Genomic DNA, 11,488 nt, shown 5'->3' with positions numbered 1-11,488 from the left:
CTTTATGCCAGCAGTTCTTGGATACATATCTACAGTTTCCAGTACAACCAAAGATCTCGTTTGCCAGCAGGCATGTTGGAGACTCTGCAAATGTGGGGAAAAGGTTCTCTAATCAGATCAGAACTGAATGTTTTGGCACAGAGTACTACATTTGTCATCACCCTGAGAATACCTCTCTCACAGTGAAGCATGGTGGTGGTAGCATCCTTCTTGGGCAGTTGGTTGCTTCTCTGACTAAATCCCTCTTTACCGTCGCCAAACCCCGATTGATACTTTTCTAGAACTTTGTCCCGGACTTGTTTTGTTAGCTCTTTGGTCTTCCTGATGCTTTAGGGTCTTCCAGGAACCAGAGCATTTATATTGAGATCACCTGACACTTTAATTGCGCACAGATCAACTCCGTTCAACTAATTACGTGGCTCCTGATGGCAAGTGGTTACACCAGAAGTAATTTAGGGGTTAGATGTTCTAGGGTTCAAATCTATAGTATCCAGGACAAAACAAAGAACCATTTAGGTTGCTAGATTTAACCTGTTTTTCCTCAGAGAGTATGGTTCTGCCAGAGGTCCAAATAAAGGTGTCTACCAGAGGAAACAACCTTAACCTTCCTTTTCTTAAAGACATCCATCATAATCCAGTCTCTTTATGGCTATACGGCTGCAGTGGGGTGGATTAAAGGTGGTGCAGGGGTGACTTCAGGTATGTGCTTCTTTTTGATTTCAACCACCACTCACCTCAGCATTAAAAGTGGTGCTAACTATTCTATCAGCACACTAGTGAGAGCTCCATCCAATTAATTACAGTAATCACTTCAGGGAAGCAGCAGCAGCAACCCACAACTAACGAACGGACACAGCCAAATCAGTGCGAGTCCCAGCCAACGCTGAGGGGAGCAGATGGAGGGATGCAGAGACACGAGTGCAGGGGAAAAGGATGAGCATGAGGCAGGAGGCGAACTGTGGAGCACGCGCAGGTGTTTGGCTCGTAACGTGGGCCAGGATGGTTGTTAAGGTGTTAAGAGAGTTAGGTTGATCTGGGCATAATTTCTTCCTTCTGTCTGTGTCTGTAGTTATAGCCATTAATCAGCCCATTCCCACAAGCTTAAAAGAACTGATTATCTAACCAAAAAAAAAAAAAAAAACCCCAGCACAATCAGCTGGGCTAAGCATATTAACACACACAAACATGCATGCACACACACCTTTTGGAGGCTAAATCTTGCTAAATGAGTGTCTAATGACACAGAGTACATTGAGTAAATCTGCACAGGTTGAGGCCAATGCAGAAAGGGAATAAAAAAATAAATAAAAAGGTTGAAAAGTTGCTTAATGGGGCATATTTTCTAAAATCACTTGATAAACAGAAAAATGAATGCTATTTTTTAACACCACTGGAGGTGGTCTGTCTGTCTCTCTGCTTTCTTCTATCTCTTCTTTCATCTGTCTTCCCACCTTCGCTGCTGATAGAAGCAGCTCCTCACAGGATGCATCGGCCGTCAGTGGATAATGACCAAAAACACAATAAGGGACCTCAGAGGGGATCAGAGATGGAGAAGGAGGAGATAAGGTGCTTAAGATAATTCATATTTCCCTCAATCTGCGGCAGATTAATGGCTAGGGCTTTAGCCGTTTTCTCTCCGAATATTACATTAGCGATACACACTTCACTTACCTGCTTCACTCTCTGTATAGACAGTGCCTTGGGCTGTGTGTGCGTCTGTTTCTTTTTGACAGTTGGAAAGCTGACACTGAGCATACCAACAGAGAAAATATGATCGAATATTGAGTCATGAGACGAGCAATCCTGCTAAAGTAAACAGCAATTTACAATAGCCGATACGTGGCCTCTGGCAGCCAATAAAGCAGCACTGAAAGTAAGATCTTTATTGAAAAACATGAGCTTATTTTAGATCGTCACGGATTTTACAGAGGTGGAGTGCTCTGCCTTATTGAGAGCCTGCACTATCAGTGATCAATGTGTTTAACTTCTGCCACAGATAGATCTGGGGTGCCCAGCTGCAGTCACTGGTGGGGCCCAGAGTATTGCCCTGCTTTAACACATCTTAAATAGCGGTATCAGGGGCTCCCGAGTGCTCCCTATTTTGGGAGATAACGTAAAAGGGCAGTTAGAGCTTTCCTCTGAGTATTCAGCAGCCCTGGTACATGAGCAGCAGGTCGAAAAGGTACCTAGCAAAATCAGTCCAGGAAAAATAACATTCTGCATCGTATGCTTGGCAACAAAAGGGACTGTATACAATGTCACCCCACTCCAATCGATGATGGTGGATCATTGATGCTTTGGGGCTGTTTTCTGGCTGGTGGTCCAGGCTCTTGTGAAGATTTAAGGAGACATGAATGGCCAGGAAAATTCAGCTTAAAACCCAGTTGCCTCTGTCAGGAGGTTCAGACTTGGCCATAGATAGTTAACATAGAAACATACTTAGTTAACCATGCTTATCATACTAACCATACTTCATTCATCTTCAGTAACCGCTTTGCCCCGGTTAAGAAGAAGTGGATCCCGAGCCTATCCAGGGAACACTGGAAGCAAGCTGGGAATACACCCTGGATGGGCTGCAAGTGCGCGCGCACACACACATTTGCACACTCATTTACACCTAGAGTTTCCAATTCACCTACCTGCATGCTTTTGGAGATTAGAGGAAACCAGAGAACCTAAAAGAAACCCACATGGACAACATGCAAATCTCAGGGAACCCTGAATATGTAGTGGCAATGTTGTAATTATCACTTTGTTCTTCATCTGTGCTTTTAGTGAAACCTCAGTTTGGCACACTGCTCTTGTCTTTTGCTAATACACCTCAATTTGTGTAGTCGGGTGTGATGCACCATGGCCCTAGTTGCTTGAGAAATCATCAACCTATTCTGAATTCTGAATGAGAATTGTGTAGCCTTAACCTACAGTAACAGCAAAATCGTTAAACTCCTTAAAAGCAGTAAGTATCCTTTAGGTACACACCAAACACTTTGGGTAGAACCAACAACCTAGATGTATTTAAGTAAGGTCTTCCCTCGAGAATGTTAGAAATCCTGCATCAAAGTCTGTGAGCTACACTAAATACTCCTTACTGATTCTGCTAGAGATTTCATTCTGGCCTCATGGACCGAGTGCAAATTTAGTTTAATATTTCTTTTTTGGAGTGATATTCCTGACATTTCTGCTGGGGTTTTGGTGGTCCCTGAGCTGGGGGATCGGGAGTTCTCGGTGGCCCCAGATAGCTGAGGTGGGTCAGTCTTTTAACCATAATTAGTTCAAACTGTAGTGCCTCCTGAATAATGGATGAGAAGGGAAGCCAATCAAATCGTGCGGCTTTTTAGTCTTTTAGGTTTTAAAAGATAGGGGACCCATCAAGGCCTGGATATTGGCAAAAAAAAAAAATCCTTCAGACTGATCTCCTGCCAGTTAAAGCCCATTTCTGTGTGAAATCAGAAGGGAAACACACACTGGGCCTGCCACTCAAAGCTTTTTGATTTACATTATAAGGACAAGACAGCCAGTTATAACTCATCCCTCTAGTAACCTCTTGGTTAACCTGTGGTTTTTATTTGAGTGATTATGATTGTGCTTGATTCAAGCCACAATATCCTTGGTAATAATAAAATAATCAGTGGTGCATGTGAGGTTAGCTAACATGGGTGCCGTTGGGCTGCATGCTAGGCTTCTCCCAGTCAATGTAATCAGAAAGGACGGGCTGTTATTGCTGTTTCCTAATGCATTAATGTGTGCTGCTGCTCTCCCTGTAAACAAAGCTAATCCATATAATTACCTGGCCTGCCAGGCTCCTGATCTCTTTCCATTATAACCCATCTGCGTTTGAGAGAGTTAGAAAGTGAAATAAGCACAGCTGTGGTCTAGTTAGCATTCAAAACAAGAATATTTCCAAAACTGTTCAGGGCAATGGGTCGTTGTTGACGTGCTAACACCCTAATTGTGACTGTTTTGATCAGTGTTTTTTTTTTTTTTTTTTTTTAAGCATGTCTGGTTTCTCCGTGCCAGAACCCATTTTCCTATAATTGGCCTTGTTTGACTTTTTTTTTATTTATTTATTTTTTTTTATTTGTGGCTTTCTGGTTCTATAATGTGTATGGGTTAATGTGCGGCTGGCTGGAGCTTGTTCATCACAGGCTAATGCGATGAGTGATATGGGGCGGCTCTGGGCTGCCACGGTGGGAGACTATGCAAGAAAATGGCCTCTTATAAATAATTCCAGGGTTTGATGATTGCTATTCTGGGATCAGGCTTAAGTCTAATAGTGAGGCAGGTGGCACTACAAGGAACCGATCCGAGATCAGATGGTGAAAACGCGTCCAGCAGGTCTCAGTGCTGCAGAGGGCTTGATTAAATTAGCATCCAGGGAGAGAATCTGCTTTCAAATAAATCTGATTTTAATCCTCCCCTCCCTCTTTTGCTGAGCTGTGTTGGACCTTGGAGCGAGGACAAAAGAGAGAAAGAATATGTGTGACTAGAAGATGGAATGAAGACACACACACAGATGGAGGAACGTACTGGGAATCATTAACGAAATAAAGCACGTTAATAGGAAGGATAAAGAAAAACATAGTTCTCATTCTTTTTTCCCCAAGCCGAATTGCTTGATATTCAGGAACTCCTGTTTTTATCAGAGGGCAGCTAATTGAACATCTCATCTTTGTAGTCTGTTCCTCTAAATCAGCACTTTGCTCAGAAAATTAAACATTTTAAAACTGATCACATCTGTGAACAAGATTCATAATTACAAGAATGCTGAGTGAGTGCTGAGTCTTGATAATGGTGAAATATGTCACGTATGGAATAAAACAAAGTGGCTCGTGCTGTTATAGGAAAATAATCAACAATGGGATGGTGTGACGCGGCTCAGAATAGCAGATTATTGGTACGGTTTTTATACCATGAATTTTTCATACCTCGCCACACAATTTCCTGGCACAAGCTGCTCTGAATCATTTACTAGCAATTATGTCTGGATCAAACACGGCTCCCTCCATTAAGAAAGCAGCACTGCGGCAGTGATGAACTTCGGGAATTTCCAATCTGCCAAATTCAGCATCCTCCTGTTGTTTAGTGACCTCATCTGCAAACTGTGCAATCTGTGCAAAATAAGTCAACTTTTAACGTCATTCTGGAATAAAATATCGTTCTCACAACATACGAGATATCATAAGAGATACTTAGTACAAATAGTGTCTCAAAAGCAATACAAACTACAATATAATAATGGGTTACAGCTGAAATGTTATGTAATTGGATGTGGGAGTTTCCTCCCACATCCAACAACAGTAGAGTTGGACACTGTGATGGTCATTGCACTAATTTTGTATGTTTTTGGATGCATAGTTGGAGTCATAATCTTGTTAAAAGATGGCTAAGTATTATCCTCCTGGCAGAGGCAATCAAATTTTGGTCTAAAATCTCCTGGAATTCATGATACTATCAATCTTCAACAACTCCAGGATCCACAAGCTGTGAAATGGCCTCAAGGTAACAATGTTCCAACACTGATAACGCATTTTTCCTCTTGCTCATTCTGGATTTATAAATGTTCTGTTTTTTGCTGTACCTTGGCACCACTGGAGGTAAACAACTCAAGCCCTCTACCACCATAGCACAGCTTATTAATGCAGATTTGGCCACAATCTGCAAGCCAGCACCACAGCAAACCACCCTGTGTTTCCACCATGCCATCAAATTTTAAAGTTTTCTACGTCTCTGCATTAGATTTATTAGTCGGACATGGAAACAAACTTTCGAACACTTTGATAATGAGCTTTCAATGAGATATCACCCTGCTTTCAACAGTTATTCAAGAGCTGTTTGAAACAGTAAAATGAGATCCTTGCATGCTTATCAAACGGCTACAAAAAAACCTTCAAGCATGCAATTTTTTTTGGTGTAGCAATTGCCTCCTCTTACACATCACCCCAAAACAACACTCTGTGGCTAGTCATTTGCAAAGTAGGTCAAATGAGCTCTTTGAGTAAATAGTTCTTGGCCACATTAAGTGCCAATGTTTGAAAGAAATACTTTGCTAGTTTCTTGTTTCTGTTGCCTGTTCCATTTTCATCCTAACACCTTACTTGTACGTTTTTCCCTCAATCGTGCTACAACTATATCTGAGTGCACATTCAGGACCTTAGCAAGGCCTGTGACCAGTTTGTATCAATTGAATGTAGAAAAATTTGAGGAATCTGAGCCACCTACAGAGGATATAAAAAGTCTACACAAAGCTGTTGGTTTTTGTGGTGTACAAAAAAACCAAGGTAAAAACATGTCAGATCCTTTTCCACCTTTAACGTGATATAGCAACCAAGAAAATTCTTACACTACCCTGTGCACACACTTTTATAATGGGACATGTGACTGTTATTAACCAATCACATTGAAACTCATGTTCAAAAGTAATCATAATACACCTGTCATCAATGAAGTTATTCTGATTAACCCCAAATAAAAGTTAGCTGTTTCTGTAGGATTTTCTTCACATCAGACTTCTGAAGCCATGGTCCGAAAAGAGCTTAAAGCATGTACGAGATCTCATTCTTGAAAGGTATCAATCACAAGTGGGGTACAGCAAACTTTCCAAAGCATTAGATGCACCATGGAACAGAGTTAAGGCCATCATCAAGTGGAGAAAATGGGGACCTACAGAAAGAGACCTACGGCAACATTAAAGGAGCTGCAGGAATATCTGGCAAGTACTGTTCATTCCCTGCATGCAACAACAATCTCTCATTCTTCACATGTATGGGCTATGGGTAGGGTGGCTAGAAAGAAGTACAAAAAAAAAAAAAACCAAACATCCAAGCTCATCTAAATCACACCAAACCATGTGGCAAAATGTGTTATGGTCTGTTGAGATTAAGGTAGAACTTCTTGGGCATAGTTCTGAAAGAGATGTTTGGCACAAAAACAAGACAGTTTATCACCCAAAGAACACCATACCCACAGTGAAGCATGGTGGTGGCAGCGTCATGCTATGGGGCTGCTTCACTTTAGCTAGGACCGGGGCTCTAATCAAGCTAGATTGGTGTTAAGGGCTATCCATGATTCCCTCTATTCTGACACAAAACCTCCAGGCCTCTGTTAGACAGCTGAAGATGAAGAAAATTTTCACCTTCAAGCATGATAACTACCCAAACCACAAACTCAAGTCAACAAAGGAATGGCTTCAGAAGAAGCTGATCAACATTTTGGAACAATCAGAGCCCAGATCTAAGTCCTATTGAAAACCTGTGGAATGACTTGAAAAGGACTGTTTTTTTTTCCCCCCAACACATATCTATTTGTTTCACTTGAATGTTGTTGGTTGTTATATCACATTAAAACTGGAAGAAGTTCTGACATGATTTATCTAATCTCACAAAAACATGCTTTTTATATCCACTATAGATTTCTCCTTACATTGCCTGCGATAGTTTTCCAATGGCTCCTACCATCATGTCTGACCAGTGACGGTCTTGCTATCTAGCATTTATCAGAAGCACAAAGGAATTCAGAATATGGCCCTGGGGGCCTGTAAATAATAATTAGCGGAATCAACTGGGTAGACTTATTTTTTTGTGGCTACGTATGTTATGTTAGAATAAAGAACTTCCAACGTGTTGAATTTATGACTAGGTTTTTGTGCGACGCCAAGATTATCAATATAAATATCTGCGACACCTCCTCCTCTGCCGGTTAGACAGGGCTGATGTCTGTGACTGTACCTAGGAGGTCTAGCTTCATATAATGCCACATACTCATTTGATTTAATCCACATTTCTGTTAAATACAGTACATTAAATTCCTGATCAATAGTAGTTTCATTAACAATAAGCGCTTTAGATCTAATATTTAGCAGTCCTAGCTTCAGATCAAAGGTGCTGGCTGTGCATTCAGTATGATCTAATTTTATGTTAATTAGGTTGCTAATTAACATGTACAATTTATATCCTGAATATATTTATTTCTGTAAAGCTGCTTTGTGACAATGTCCATTGTTAAAAGCGCTATCAGATAAAATTGAATTGAACCGAGACGCAGACTTCTCCCTCTTTCTGTTGACAGATCGACAGTCATCCCCCATACCATCATCAGTTGAAGGTGTGGTCTGCACATGGACATTAATATTTGAATGCATTTGAATAATAAACCTTTCTTACCATTGGAATGGATTTTTCACTTGAAACTGGGCAGGTGGTTTTCCAAATGGCCTAACTGTAAAAAAATGGCACCTTCACTGGGAGATCGTGAGGTCAAATCCATAGCCATATGTGGCCAGGAGTTGGAGAGAGTGTAATTGGCCCGGCTCTCTGAATGTGAAGGATGCCATTCGCCTCTCCCCTGTCGATCAGTACACAGGCAGTAATCAGCATCAATCATAGATGTCTATGAGCTCATGTAATCATCGGGGACCGGGCAGTTAGCGCTCTCCTCCAAGCGTGCTCAGCTGCGCTATGAAGTTCAGCAGTCTGAAATAATGAAATGGCTGGCTTCATGTGTCTCGGGGAAGGCAAGTGTTAGCCATAACACTTAGGGAGGAATTAGCTACCGGGTAATTAGCTACTGGCAATTACTGAATAGGAGGGAAATGGAGGTAGATCTCCACAAAAACACAAGACAATGCACCATACACATCGTCACCATAACCATCCCAACACACCAGCATATAAAGATTACATAAGGAATATAACAAAGCGGAGTTACTGTATGATTTTCCAATAACAGCAGCACATTTTGAAGTGATTTATCCCTCTCATACCACAGCTGTTATCCAATGATAATGACACGTCATACTTTTTTTCTTTTGATCAGGAAAAGCAAGTTAGTTCCTGTTATAACTTATATTACAGCAGCTAAAAACAGTCGTTCTCTCACCAGCCTCTCTTTTCTTCTTCTCCTCTCGAAGTTAAAGAATGAAACTTAAAAGAACAGCATTACCTCTGACTGTTACAAAGGATTGAACCTGGAGAGCGAGTTGATCATATGGAATCAATAATGTATTAGATTGACCATATTAACATAAACCTGTGATTTACAGTCAGATGAATAAATTACAGTCTGCACTACTGTCAGAGCTGCTGTTATAGAAGATTAATCTATACCCTCTGACCAAACAGATTCAAGAATTTGACAGTGCTGTGGTATATAGATAGATAGATAGATAGATAGAGATACTACAGCGCTGGTGTCAGACGGTGATGGTGGGGGACCTTTGAAGGGTGAATTGAGTTAAAAACAAGCTTTCTGACTCATTTGGTACAAAACACACCCTGTAGAGTGACTTTAAACATTCTCTAATTTCAGCAGTTCAAACGACCTGCGAAAAGCCATCTCGTCTCGTCGATATGGTTCAGAAAGTACAGCATGGTAAGCACAGATCCAATCAACTCCTCAGCAAACCAGTGCATTCAGGCTGTGATAAATACCTTTTCAACATACACACACTTAACACCCCCCTCTCGTAGAGAATAGCAGGCTGCGAGAACGGCACTTAACATTTCATAGGGTGCAATCTAGCTAAACACTGCCTGTCTCTGTGCAGACAGTTCACATTGTACAGCCGAGCGTCTTGCCTTTAGCCGACGATAAGGCAGCTTTAATCTGCACTTCCCTTTCAGTGCCACCCTTCTAGCTACCTTTCTTTTCTCTCTCTCTCTCTTTCTCTCTCTCCTTCCCCTACCTAGGCTATAAGTGTGTCATTTGACACAATGGAACCTTTTCATAAGGCCAATTCTTTCAGCAGAAAGAGGTCGACGTCCCACCGTGCCTAATCCTGAACTATTGTGTTTTATTCAGGCTCAATCTGAAACGCTGCATTGGGCTATTAACTGCAGCAAACAACATGCAGAATCCTTTGTTCTAGTTGATGACCTTGCCAAATGAAAGCATCCTGATGGTCTCGGGTACAGGAGTGACATCTGATGACAGTAAAGGATCAGCTTTAATTCAAATCTTATTCTCGAGCATTGACAGAGGGGAAAGAAAGGTCCATCTGCAAACATGGTTTAATGTAGATAAGAGTGAGAGTGCTTGCTGTTAGGGTTAGGAGTCACAGGTGAGTCTCTGATGAGAGCTGATGGGGATTTACTCCGGTTTAAGCCTGAGGCTGGAGCCAGTTTGATACCAGAAGCTTCCTTTAAATATGAGCCATTTTGTATGCCACTAGGTGGTGGAGGCATTATGGTTTTTTTTTTTTTTTAACCTTTCCTTTATTCCTTTCATCCTTTTCCTTCATTTCATCCCTGATTTCCTTCCTTCTATCCTTCTTCCCTCGCTTGTTCTTCCTTCCTTTCTATTTTCCTTCTTCCCTTTTTTTTCCTTTGGTTTCTTCTTTCCTTCCATCCCCCTTTTTCCCCCCCCCTTCCTTCCTTCTGAGATTCTTGTTAGCACAATATCTCACGAATGAGTGGTTGAATGTTTGTAGGATTTATATGGAGTCATCATTGTAACCAGCAGATGAACTAAATGACCCATACAGGGTCAAGGTCATAGCAAGGTTGAAAGCCTTCATTCCTATTTGAAGTATGAGAATTTGAGGCATTCGGATTAATAAGAAGACGACTAGACTTGTTGGCAGTGAAGGCATTGATGTCTACGCTGTTGATGTCAAGAGTTCTACTTGTTGGACTTCTGAAAATAAATTCTGCATTCATCCTAAAGGGTTACGGTGAAAGAAGTACTGGAGGAGCCAACATGCACAGAGTCAATATAACGTTGAACTAAAACAGGAGTTTTTTTTTTTTTTTTTTTTTAAAGGAAATGATCCGAATTAAATTATACCTCAGCACTGTTGAATTCTAGAATCTGATTGGTCGGATGGTGCTGACCAATCAGGCATCTTCTATGACAGCAGTGCCGACTGTCATTCAGATGATTCTGTTGTAGCATGTCATTGTTTCTATAGTAATGCTAAAAATTGTAGTACAAGAGGATTAAACAATCGATGTTGGGGCGGTAAGAGTGACGCGTCTTCAGTTCCGGCTGCGTTCCCCCGCCCCATCAGTGATTATCTTTCCCTATAACGGCACACTCCGGGTGATTTATTCCTTATTAAAAGGGATGCAAGTCTTGTTGACTGTGATCCGGCATCTGCACACTGAAACGGATCTGCTGATGTGTATCTGTCTCAGATCTTTGACAGAAAGTATAACTGGAGAAGAAAATGTTGGATTATTCACCCAAACACACGCAGAATACGTGCCATTGCAAGTTAGTCATCAGTCGACATTGCAAGGCTACTTTGAATAAAGCCAAGTAAATATTTAATATTTATTCATTTACTTGTCAGCAATTTTGATAAACAACAATATTTAGTCCAAATAATCAACAATATCATTTAGCTTGTATCCAAAGATGATGAATCAAGATCTCACAAATTACACAATTCTAAATTTTGCAGGTAAACAGTAGTGTATATGGGTGTGATCTAGTTTGTATGTAAGAACATACAGAGTATTATACATCTGGTCCATCTTCGCCCTCGTAAAAT

The sequence above is a fragment of the Pangasianodon hypophthalmus genome, chromosome 25, assembly GCF_027358585.1.
Source record: "Pangasianodon hypophthalmus isolate fPanHyp1 chromosome 25, fPanHyp1.pri, whole genome shotgun sequence".
NCBI lineage: Eukaryota > Metazoa > Chordata > Actinopteri > Siluriformes > Pangasiidae > Pangasianodon > Pangasianodon hypophthalmus.
Note: the sequence above shows the minus strand (reverse complement) of the source record.